Source organism: Sorghum bicolor, chromosome 4 (assembly GCF_000003195.3).
Source record: "Sorghum bicolor cultivar BTx623 chromosome 4, Sorghum_bicolor_NCBIv3, whole genome shotgun sequence".
NCBI lineage: Eukaryota > Viridiplantae > Streptophyta > Magnoliopsida > Poales > Poaceae > Sorghum > Sorghum bicolor.
The window spans coordinates 13,642,637-13,655,890 of NC_012873.2; the positions used below are offsets into that span (position 1 = coordinate 13,642,637).

A 13,254-nucleotide genomic window follows, 5' to 3' on the forward strand; every position below is an offset into this window, starting at 1 on the left:
CAACTTCGATTGGATTTTATATAATTAAAAAACACTTTTACCAATCCTAGATGGTCGTGTTACGTGGACACGGACTTGAAACTTTTGGGTGAGCTCTGGGACACGACCTTAAAACACACTCCCCATCATGAATATTATTTTTTCAAGGTCAAAGTTTCACTATTTCATGCACCCGCAGTTCAAACTTAAAAAATGCGGGAAAATTGTAGTGAGCGAAAAGAATTAAGAAAATATAGCTAAATAACTCAAAACAGCCCCAAATTTTGAATTTGAGATTTAATTGTGTTACCTAGGGCCCAGAAAAAAATAGATTATTGAGTGGAAAAATCAATTTAAAGAAATTAATTAATGAAATATAGCAAAAAAAGTCAAAAAATCACTAAACTTTTTGAGGTGTCATGTTGTCACATGTGGACCCTATAGAAAAAATTTGAGAAAGTTTAGATCAAGTTGCAGTATCAGATGAACAAAAACCACACATTTCCAATATGATCGCATGCGATCACATGCGCAAGTGTTTGGATTTTTTACATCTGACATCATAACTTGCTCTAATTCTTTTCAAATTTTTATCATAGGCTCCTCATGTGATAACATGACACCTCAACAAGTTTTGTAATTTTCTGATTTCGTTTGAGTTTTATATAATTAAAAGTCACTTCTACCACACTTGGATGATCATGTTTCGTGGACAATGACTTCAAAATTTTGGGTTAGTTTTTGGATATGGTCTAAAAATACATTATTCAACATGAATATCATTTTTCAAATGGCTAAGTTTTACTATTTCATGCACCTATAGTTCATAGTAGGATTATTGAGAGGAAAAATCAATTTAAAGAAATTAATTAATGAAATATAGCAAAAAAAGTCAAAAAATCACTAAACTTTTTGAGGTGTCATGTTATCACATGTGGACCCTATAGAAAAAATTTGAGAAAGTTTGGAGCAGTTACAGTATCAGATGGACAAAAACCAAACATTTACAATATAATCGCATGTAAATAAATTAAAGAAAAAAGTTCTTTGCCGACTGCCCTAGATTCAGGCAGTCGGCAAAGGATATTTGTTATTAAAATATTCCGAGCCTTTGCCGACTGCCTTGCCCAGTGGCAGTCGGCAAAGAACTTAAACCTAAAAGCCCCATCGACCGTGACTTGTAAAAAAAACGAACGAGCAAGGCAGCGAGCGCCAGCACCCGCGCCTCCTCCCCTGTCCGCACTCGCGCGTCCCCTGCAGCGAGCGCCGCCGCCGCCACACTCCCGCCGCCGACCTGCCCCCTGCGCCCCCGCCTCCCCTACACCCTGCGCCCTGCGCCGCCGCCTCCCCTGCACCCTGCACGCTGCGCCCGCACCCGTGGACGACGGTGGAGGCGTAGCAGCACCCGCGGACAACGGCGCTGGCGCTCGCGGCGCACGACGCCTCCGGCCGCGTCTCCCCCATCCGCATCTCGCGAAGGTACGCCCATGCGCACGCTCTGCTGGCCGGGAGGGTGGTGCTGGTAGCGTTCTGCTGCCTACTGGATCCAGAACCCCAGATCCAGATCCACCTGCAGTGCGTTTTGCGTTTTGCGTTTGGTTGTCCCTATTAGATATTTTTTTTGTGAGATATTTGTAGTTGGGCTGATGTGTTCACATAGAACTAATGGTAGTGCTCTGTTCTGAAGAGGTCTCCGTATAAACCCCTGCTGTGGGCTGTGGTCCTTGCTGCCCGATGTAGGATAGCACGATAACGAACTTTCCGTGGATTTGCATTATTGTAGCAGGTAGGAATTTGTTTTGTTTTGTTTTCAACCGCATCCGCTGAACTTGGAAGGAATTTGAAGCTCATACAAATTACTGTCCTATCTGTGCAAAAGTACCGAGAAACTGACACCACACTGCTTGACATTGGGAGATATCCCAGCATCTCTAACTGTGAAATTGACTGAGCAAAAGACATGACCTATCAAGCATCAAATCAAATCGATAAAGCCTAGACGCCTAGTAAGCTAAAAGAATCATCCAGTGCTTTCAGTTTCAGCCATCGAGCTCGAACATCTCTGCTTTCAACAAGACTGAACAACTCTGCAACTCTGGCTGTCATATTGAGCGAGCAGTGCAAGGCATGGCATGGCAGAATCAGCAAGGCCTGGTGCCCTGGTCAGGTAAGAAACAGACAGAGTTTCTGCCAAGAAAGAGTTTCTGCCAAAGACTTCAAACCTATGATGCCATTGCCTTACTTTCAACTAAACTAAAAAAAAGAACTGAAGATTTTGAAAAGAAACAAAAAAAAATTCATTTGGAACCAATAAAATTCCTTCAAATTCTGCAAAGAGAAGGTGCCTGTCTCATATAAGGTAATTATTGGTGCACAGTGCCTGTCTGAAGGTGCCTGCTGCAGTGCTTGCATTATTGGCTGCCGCATGTTGGTAATGACATTGGTTGGATTCTGCCCATGTCTTTGCTCAGGATTTGTTTCTTCTAATACGATTAGCATTATGATGCTTGGGTTATGCTTCACTTTTGGAGCCATACTATGCTCTACAAGAATCAGCAGAGTAGACGTATGAAGACGTATGGCTCTTGTCCCATGATATACGGATCCTATTAGTTACTTTAGTATTGCTACTGTCTGCTTTGCTTCCCTTTCCCATGAGAAGATGAGGATTACAGTCCATCATTTATTTATTTATTTACTTAGGTACTGTTCTGTCTATTTTGATGTTGACATGCTTCTTGGGTGACATGTCCAGTCCTGCTGTAGTTAACATCACAACAATAAAAGAGGATAAGTACTGCTTATCATTCTATTGTATTATTTTACTGCTATGTCTATCTTCAGTATTTGATAGTTCTGTCATCATTTTTATTATTTTTAGGCCTTCTCTTACTGGTTATTCTCTGCTTTTATTTATAATTGTATTCACACTTGTGGTTCTAAATAGCTTTGCTTTGTTTCACATGTGAGCATATGCTAAATTTTAACAGCAACACTGCATTTTCACATGTGTTCTGTCCATAGAATCTCCAGTGATGGACCCTGAAATGTTGTGTTTTGTACGTATTAAAATGCAAGAATCCTAGCAAAACCAGTAAAGTTTGAATTAGCAGCTGTTTATACTGTAATAATAATAATAATGTATGACAAGCTCTCTGAAAAAAGTTTATCTATCCATGTTGCATTTGAGCAGGTGTGGTAATTAATCCTTCTAATTGTTGGCCTTCGTGCCATTGTGATGTTGGCCTTCGTGCCGCGATGGTTGTCGGCCTTCGTGCCGCTGTGGTTATCGGCCTTCGTGCCGTGGTCGTTGTTGGCCTTCGTGCCATGTTTTTTGCAGGTCTTGGAACCTCCCCGTGCAGGGGAGGTGCTGCCGAATTTTTGAGTGGATACTAATCTTTTTCTCTCCTTTTGTAGGAGGAGGACCTGTGGGGGGTACTCGGTGACGAGCAAAGTACCTTTGCCTCCATCTTCTCGACTAGGACGCATGTTAGACCCTTTTGCCCTCATGTTGGACTTGTAGGACTTGTTGGACATGTATGTTGGACATGTATGCACTTGTTACGCGACGTTATGTGTATTTCAGACATGTATCGATGGATTTGATGATGTTCATGTGTGGATTCATGTTGAGATCGAATCTGATGATGAAATGCGGTTTATATGCTATATTGTTATTATAAACGTGATCTGTGGTATATATATATGCTATAAATGTGATTCGAATGCAATGAAACAGCAAAAAAAATCCCAGCTTTGCCGACAGCTTTGACCATAGCTGTCGGCAAAGCTGTGTATTTTTTGCCGACAGCAGATGTTTGCCGACAGCCTTGGTAGGGACTTTGCCGACAGCCCTGTTTACTTGGCTGTCGGCACAAAATTGGACTTTGCCGACAGCTATCTTGGCCTGGCTGTCGGCAAACCCTCACTTTGCCAACAGCCCTGGCTGTCGGCAAACCTGGCTTTGCCAACAGCCCTGGCTGTCGGCGATGTCGTTCACTTCGCCGACAGACCACGTGGCTGTCGGCGAAAAGACGCCGACAGCGCCCTAATTGCTGTCGGCAAAGTCCTGTTTGCCGACAGGATTTTTTCCGACAGGGGTTTGCCGACAGGAATAGGGAAATCCTGTCGGCAAACTCTTCGCCGACTGTTAAAGGGGCTTCGCCGACAGCTTTCAGCTGTCGGCAAACCCGCGAATTCCTGTAGTGGGTAAAATATATATAGACATATGATATACAACAGTATTGCTCAGACTAGCATTAATAAGCATTGTTCTCCCAGCAATGGACATTAAGCCTCCTTTCCAAATATCTAGTTTCTTATTTTCCTTCTACTAAAGGAATCCAATCAATCACATGCAACCGACTTGGACTAACTGGCACTCCACGATATTTGATAGGAAAAGTTCCAACTTGACAGTTAAAGATTTCAGCATACCGTTGATATTTGGGAACAAAATAAGGAATTGATCCGTAAGCGCACGGATATCGGTGAGCACTTCACCCGAGATGTTATCCAGAGTATCGTATTTATATTTTTATCACTAGGAGAAAGAGTGCATCTGACTAACCCAGTCTATTACTACTAATTAACCTTTAGGCTACAAAGAATGTTTCTCGATATGAGTGATATATAGAGAAAACTGCAACTGTAGTCTCGTTCTAACCTTAGTAAGGATAATCTACTGTTCTATTGGGGAGGCTCACGGAATCTAGGCACCACAGATGATGTTCAACCCGCACCTATAAACCCTATCCGTCCTGCTAACGAGATATGGTCTGCAAAGGTAACTCGAAAATGTCACGTTCCTCGCTACTACCATGATCCAGCTAGTCAGAGAATATCTATGAGTATCCTAGCCCAAACACCACGTCTACGCTAGAGATAATTACTCTAAACTCTACGCGAAGAGATTAAAGTAAACTCATAAACCAAAGAACAATAAAACAAGAACTTACTAGAATTTAGAAGTCGAAATACTGAAGAATCCTAGGAGCAAGCTTCGGGTTAGGAGAACTTGATCCCGCAGGTACAACCTCGGAGTAGACCTCCGATCTACACCTCCACTCTATCTCTCTCAATCTGGTAGAACTTAGAAGAACTAATTCTACTCACATTGGATGCTAAGCCCTAAGTCTATTTAGAGGAGAGGTTATCCTTCGAGGGCTCCTCTCAACTCTATGATGAACTTGTGTCTCCTCCAGGGGCCAGGGGGTCTGCTTATATAGTCGCCTCAGGTGAACGTGGGCCGTCGGAACAAACCGACATTGATTGAACAGTTATCCTTGATCCTTTAGGTCGGTGGAGCGTGATCCACGAAGTTGGACGTGATAGGTTACAACTCCAGGGCGGGCGCCCTGCCCCCGGGCCCGATCGCCTCCCCTTTCGTTCCCGTGGCTTCTGGAGTCTTCTAGATGGTAGAAAATTGCGCGGTGCGTTAATATCTCTATGTAATCCCGACATGTGGGCCTTTCTTCCTTATTTCCGGATAACCCCCTGCAGAAATAGATAAACAACAAAACTCGTAGAATTCTGTCAGATCAAACCCTAATTCTAGGTGTTGTTTGTATATTGGTCCTTTCCCTTGTTTATTTAAAAATTAAAATTGACACTTAAGAACCGTCAACACATACTTACTTGCCCAGTTACCCTCATCATGGATAGTTAAAACTTCACTCTTATAGAAGTTTATTTTGAGACCAGCCATCATTTCATACATATATAGTAACAGCTTCATATTTCTTGCTCCTTGTATATTATGTTTCAAACAGATTACAGATTATAGTATCATCAGCATATTGTAAGACAGCCACCCCTTTATCAATGATATGATCAACCAAACCAGTGAATAAATCATTTTTTGTGCTTTATGAATCATCTTGGACAAACCATCTGCTACAAAATTAAAAAGTAGGGGGGGTACAGGATCACCCTGTCTAACCCCTTTGAAACTTTTCATGTATGTTCCAACCAAATTATTCAATTTCACACTTACAGTTCCTCTAGATACCACTTTCTCAATCCAATGACACCACTTATTATTAAAGCCTCTAGCTGCTAAACATTCAAACAAAAACTTCCATTTGACCTTATCATATGCTTTTTCAAAGTCAAATTTGAGAATTACCCCCATTTGTTTCCTTCTTTTGGTTTCATGCAGAATTTCATGTAAAATCATCACTCCATTCATAATGTTCCTCCCTTTCATGAAAGCAGTATGATTTTGATGAATCAACTTATTAGCCACTTTCTCCAATCTCAATGTTAAAGTTTTGGTGACAAGTTTATAAAGACACTTCAAGAGGCAAATGGGTCTAAATTGTTGTATTTTTTAAGCTTCAGATACTTTGGGTAATAAAGTGATGATTCCATAGTTAATTCTTGATATATCAATTGTATCATCATAAAACTCCTCAAGAAACTTCACAACATCTGTTTTAACAATACTCCAACATGCTTGAAAGAATTCTATTGGAATTTTATCAGGTCCAGCTGCTTTGTTTTTTTCATTTGAAATAGTGCTTCTTTAATTTCTAACTCAGAAAAAGGTTTTGTCAACATTTGATTCTCTTCTTCAGATACTTGTTCTAATTCTTCCCATAAACTTGGGTCTACATAGATATTATGGTCATCAGTAGGTCCAAATAACTCAGTATAGTATTCAGTAGCATGATTTAACAAATTCTCATCTCCTTCAATAACATCACCATCACTCTCAAGAAAAAGAACATTATTCTTCCTATTCCTGCCATTAGCATGTCACCGACACCATCTCCAGCCCTAAGGTACACAGCAAGACGCCTGATGATGATATTGACGCCGATGTTGAGTACAGTAAAAGGACGAGGAAGCCCAGTAGTAGAGTCTACGGCCCAGACTGGATGTGAAGCCCCTGGATGTGAAGCCCATTTACTTTTGCTATTTCGTGCTGTTTCATTTAAGCCCATGTAACGGGTAAGGATGCCGTGGGTGGCTCCTATGTATTGCCGTGAGGCGAAGGAGGAACGTGTACTGGAACACGCAACTGAAACCGAGCCGGTTGGCGTCGGCGGTGAGCTCCTGGCGATCGCCGGAGTTTCGAGTTCTAGTATCCCCGTGCTATCGATTCATACAGCGTAGTACGGTAACAACTAGTATCAAAGCCGAATCCTGGCATCTCCGATCCACCACCACTCTCACCTCACCCGGCAATCGTCTAGGATGTCGCCTGAGGAACAGTTCGGGAAGATTCTGGCCCTCCTGGGTGAGAATTCGAAGGGAATCACTGAGTTGAAGCAAACCATGTCCGAGATCCGAGGAAGAGATCGAAGCCTGGAGACCCGAGGTCAACACCCGCGTCGCTGGTCTGGAGAAGGCGGTGAACCACCTCGGCGAACGGGTGGAGAAGCTCCTCACCGACCCGGTCAAGTCTACATCACCGACGGGGGAAACTTCCAACCCCATCGCAGGCTCCGAGTCGTCATCATCGACTGGCGGAGCAAGTTTGGTGTCGGGTTCTGCCCATCTGGTACCTTCCCTGTTCGGGGCGACGCCAGGGCCTAAAGGCCACCGTGAAGAACTTCACCACCGGAGTGCTGGATTTGGGGGGGGGTGTACGCCTTCCCAGATCCGCCTCCGGTCACAGGTACTATGAACCTCACTAAATCATCTTCAGATTTCGTACTGGGTGGGGGTTCAGTACCTAGTGACTGGTAGGCTCGTGCTCTGCTTAGTGCTGCTATGCCTGATTTGCCTTTTCCAAAATTTGATGGCACGAACCCTAAGCTTTGGATTAGGAATTGTGAAACATTTTTTGAGGTTTACCTTGTTGATCCTCGCTTATGGATTAGATATTCCACTATGCATCTCACTGGTTCCGCAGCCTTGTGGTTCCAGACAGTCTAGTCCTCCTTGAAAAATTTGTCATGGGATGACTTTGTTGCCCTGGTTAGTGCCAAGTTTGATAGAGATGAGCACAATCACTTAATGAGGCAATTCTTCCATATTCGTCAGTTTACTAATGTGCATGAGTACATGAGAGTTTCTGTGATATAGTCCACCAACTTTTGGCCCATGATCCTAGTTTCCCAAGCTCTGTTATTACTAATAGGTTCATAGATGGTCTTAAGAAAGAAATTAAGTCTGTTGTCATGGTTCATAGACCTCAGGACTTGGACTCTGCTAGTTCTTTGGCTTTGTTGCAGGAAGAAGCTCTGTTGGATCAAACCAACAGTAGCAGCAAGAAGGGAGAACTGAATATTCCATACAAGAATGCTTACTCAGATAGGGCAAGATTCAGTTCCAGTGGAATTTTATCTAGAAATACCCCCAAGTACTCTCCAAGTCCTGGTGAGGATAGAAGAATTGGGGATTCTAACAGAGGCAGGTCTGGAGAGGATAAATTAGCAACTCTGAAGAACTACAAGAAAGCTAAGGGACTGTGTTTCAAATGTGGGGAGAAATGGAGCCTAGGACACAAATGTCAAGCAGTATCTCTTCATGCTATGGAAGAGGTATGGGAATTCTTGTCTGATGATCATGAACACAGAGAGGTGCAGGATCAACCTGATGATGAGAATGATTCAGGAGAGGAATTGATGGCTATATTAGTTCAAGCTATAAAGGGAATTGAAGGGGTGAGAACTGTTAGACTAAGAGGTTTTCTAGCTGGACAAGAAGTTTTTATGCTTATTGACTCTAGAAGCACAAATAGTTTCATCAGTGAAGATTTGGCTTCCAGGGTCTAGGGGAGAAGAGCTCTGTCTAATACTGTACTGGTTAAGGTGGCCAATGGGAGTCTTCTGGAATTTACACATGAACTACCTGACCAGTTGTGGAATATTCAAGGTTGTACCTTCAAGAATACTTTCAAGATTATTCCTCTCAGTTTTTGTGATGTGATATTAGGGATGGATTGGCTGGAGAGTATCAGTCCTATGCAAATTCACTGGGCTGACAAATGGTTGCAGTTTGAAAATCAGGGTAAAACAGTCAAGCTTTCTGGAATTCAACCTGCAGCAGTAGTTGGGTCTCCAATCTCCAATCATCAGTTGGATGCTATGGTTAAAAATGATGCTATACTGTATTTTGTGCAACTCAACTCCTTGGGAAAGGATGGATCTGACAAACTTGAAGAGGATCCTTTGCCAGCTGACATTCAGAGGTTAGTTGAACCGTATTCTGAGCTCTTCCAACCCATTCCTGGACTGCCTCCCAAAAGAGATGGAGATCATTCCATACCTCTTCTGCCCGGTTCAACACCCTTCAGACTCAGACCCTATAGATATAACCCAAGTCAGAAGGACGAGATTGAGCAACAGATTAAGGAGATGCTAGAGAAGGGTTTAATTAGGCCCAGTGTGAGCCCATTCTCTTCACCAGTACTACTAGTGAAAAAGAAGACTGGAGATTGGCGATTGTGTGTTGATTATAGGCGTCTATATGCTATGACAGTGAAGAACAAGTACCCTCTACCCATTATCGATGAGTTATTGGATGAGTTACATGGAGCATCTTGGTTTACATCACTAGACCTCTGCTCTGGATTTCATCAGATAAGGATGGCAGAAGGAGATGAGTATAAAACAGCATTTGAGACTCACAATGGACATTATGAATATCAAGTAATGCCTTATGGAGTCACTGGGGGACCTGCAACATTCCAGGGGATCATGAATTATATTCTAGCTCCATTTCTGAGGCAATTTGTAGTGGTGTTCATTGATGATGTGTTGATTTATAGTGCTACTTGGCAAGAACATGTGCAACACCTTGAAGCAGTGTTCCAAGCTTTGCAAAAACATAAGTTGTATGTTAAATTGTCCAAGTGTTCATTTGCTAAGCAAGAATTGAGCTATCTGGGTCATGTAATCAGCTCATCTGGGGTGTCCACCGACCCAAAGAAGGTGCAAATTATTGCTGATTGGCCTACCCCTCAAAATGTTAAAGACCTCAGAAGCTTCCTCGGAATGGCTGGCTATTATAGGAAATATGTCAAGAATTTTGGATTAATGTCCAAGCCCCTGACCAACTTGTTAAAGAAGGGTATAATTTTTGTGTGGACTTCTGAAACAGAAGCTTCATTTCAAGCACTAAAGAATGCCTTAGTGACTGCTCCAGTCCTAGCACTGCCTGATTTCTCCAAAACATTTGAACTGGAGACTGATGCCTCTGATAAAGGGATAGGGGCAGTTCTGCAACAGGAAGGTCATCCTTTGGCTTTTGTCAGTAAGGCTTTGGGTCCCAAAGCTCAAGGTCTATCTACCTATGAGAAAGAATATTTAGCTAGGTCATATCTTCAACACGCTGAATTCATAATTAGGACAGACCAGAAGAGCTTGGTGCATTTGGATGACCAAAGGTTGTCAACACCCTGGCAACATAAAGCCTTCACAAAGTTGCTTGGCCTCAATTTCAAAATCATTTATAAACAAGGCAAAGAGAACAGGGTTGCTGACGCCTTGTCCAGAACCAGTCATGCTGATGGTTTTGAATTGTCTGCAGTTTCAGTAGTCACCACACCTTGGATTCAATCTCTGCAAACAGCTTATGATCAGGATCCTGACACTGCTAAATTGTTACAAGAACTGTCTATTCAGACTCCTTCAGGCCATTACTCTCTGGACAAAGGCATCATTTATTTCAAATCAAGAATATGGGTGGGTAATGCCTCGGAAATCCAGCAACAGATTCTATCAGCTTTGCATTCCAGTGCTATAGGTGGTCATTCTGGGTATGAAGCTACTTATCATTGAGTCAAAAGGCTGTTTGCCTGGCCTCGGCTTAAGCAGACAGTCATGAACTTTGTAGCCCAGTGCACAATCTGTCAACAGGCAAAAACTGAACGAGTGGCGTCTCCAGGTTTGTTGTCTCCTCTGCCAATTCCCGATGGTTCCTGGAAGACCATCACAATGGATTTTATTGAAGGGTTACCCAAGTCCAGTTCCTTCAACTGTATATTGGTGGTGGTAGACAAGTTTACTAAGTATGCTCATTTCATACCACTGTCACATCCTTACACAGCTTTGCAAGTAGTTATAGTGTTCATGAACAATGTGTTCAAGTTGCATGGCCTGCCCAAAGCCATAGTATCTGACAGAGATAAAATATTTACTAGTAAACTGTGGAGGGAATTGTTCAAGTTACAGGGTACTCAGCTACTGATGAGTAGTGCTTATCATCCCCAGACTGATGGTCAATTAGAGAGAGTCAACCAATGCTTGGAGACTTACTTAAGATGCTTTGTTCATTCCTGTCCAAACAAATGGTCATCTTGGTTGTCCTTAGCTGAGTTCTGGTACAACACTTCTTTTCACTCCTCTCTGGGTAATACTCCTTTCTTTGTGTTATATGGACATCATCCTCAGCAGTTGGGATTACAAGCGCCGTGTGAGAGTGGCAATTCAGATCTAGACAGTTGGCTCCAAGACAGGGGGTTGATGCAGCAATTGATTCAGCAGCATCTTCTGAGAGCTCAACGCAAGATGAAGTTTCAGGCTGATAAGAAAAGATCCTTCCGTAGCTTTAATGTGGGAGATTCTGTCTATGTCAAGATTCAGCCTTATGTGCAAACATCCCTGGCAATGAGGTCCTCTAACAAACACAGCTTTAGGTTCTTTGGACCATTCAAGATAGAAGCTCGGATTGGCTAGGTGGCTTATAAATTACAACTTCCTGAAGGCTGTTTGATCCATCCGGTGTTTCATGTTTCACAATTGAAGCCAGCTGTTGCCCCACACGTGGTGGTCAGCCAAGAACTACCTGATCCTTCTCTACACTTCCAGGTACCTCAAACCATTCTGGATCGTCGTTTGCATGTGCAGAATGACTCTCCAATACCTCAGGTACTAGTCAAGTGGTCTCACCTCCCTAACGAGTTGTCCACCTGGGAAGATGAAGAGGCTCTCAAGCAAGAATTTCCTCGAGCACCGGCTTGGGGGCAAGCCGTCGCTAAAGGAAGGAGGGATGTCACCGACACCATCTCCAGCCCCAAGGTACATAGCAAGACGCCTGATGATGATATTGACGCCGATGTTGAGTACAGTAAAAGGACGAGGAAGCCCAGTAGTAGAGTCTACGGCCCAGACTGGATGTGAAGCCCCTAGATGTGAAGCCCATTTACTTTTGCTATTTCGTGCTGTTTCATTTAAGCCCATGTAACGGGTAAGGATGCCGTGGGTGGCTCCTATGTATTGTCGTGAGGCGAAGGAGGAACGTGAACTGGAACACGCAACTGAAACCGAGCCGGTTGGCGTCGGCGGCGAGCTCCTGGCGATCGCCGGAGTTTCGAGTTCTAGTATCCCCGTGCTATCGATTCATACAGCGTAGTACGGTAACATAGCAATACTATGAAAGTATTTGGTATTATTGTCACCTTTCAACAGCCATTGTTCATGACATCTATTTATCCAGTAAGTTTGTCACACCCATATTTTAAGAACAAAATAGGATGCATAAAAGACTCATATGTGCTCCAGAAACAGTCGCACACATAAGTAGATAAATCTCAAATGTACTATTGCAGTGTTTATTACATAGTGGAACAATAATAACAATCACATAGTCTTATACAATAATGATAATAAGATTAAACAACGCTTGTAACACCCAAAAATTTACAACTTTTGAAATAGAGCTAAAATAATTTAATTTTGAATTTTTGTGCTCAAGAAACATAGGGAAATAATATTTTCATTAAATTAAAATTTATTATAGGATTTAGTAACATGAATGTGCATTCATGCTGGAGAATTCATTTTTTTTTGTTGTTTGCTGAATGATTTGATCCCAAAATTCAAAATATTTCAAACATATTTTGAAATAGTTTTGAAATAGGTTTTGGAATAAAAGAAAAAGGAAAAAAAGAAGCAAAATCTCTCTCTCTCCCTGTTTTGGCCTGAAGACCCCAAGCCATCCCCCTCTCCCTTCTCGCGGCCCACGCGCGACCGGCCCAGCAGACGGCCAGCCCGCGCCCCTCCTTTCCTCTCTTTCGCTGACACGTAGACTCCACGCCGGGAGACACTGACGTATCGGGCCCACGGGGCAGTGGCCTTCCTTTCTTCTTCCTCCGATCGTAACTGAGCCGGACGCGAGCCCCAGCGGCAATCAAGCCGATTTCTTTGGGATTTCTTTCCGCACGCGCCACTGAATCCCTTTAAAGCCCTGAGCTTTCTCTCGTGACCCTTTTCCCCATCCGCAAGAGGCCTGAGCCGCTTTAGCCACCGCAGTTCGGATCTCGTCAAGTTCCGATTTGGAGCGCCGCCGTGGTTTTTGTTCCTGGGTGCTCAAAGCTCGTCT

General features: G+C 43.1%; 1 long non-coding RNA gene across 1 annotated transcript; it reads left to right on the top strand.

The window, feature by feature from the left end:
• On the top strand, positions 1,286–3,648 carry LOC110435013. The gene is made up of 2 exons (XR_002452665.1): positions 1,286–1,458; positions 3,397–3,648. It is a non-coding gene; the product is annotated as an uncharacterized LOC110435013 (long non-coding RNA).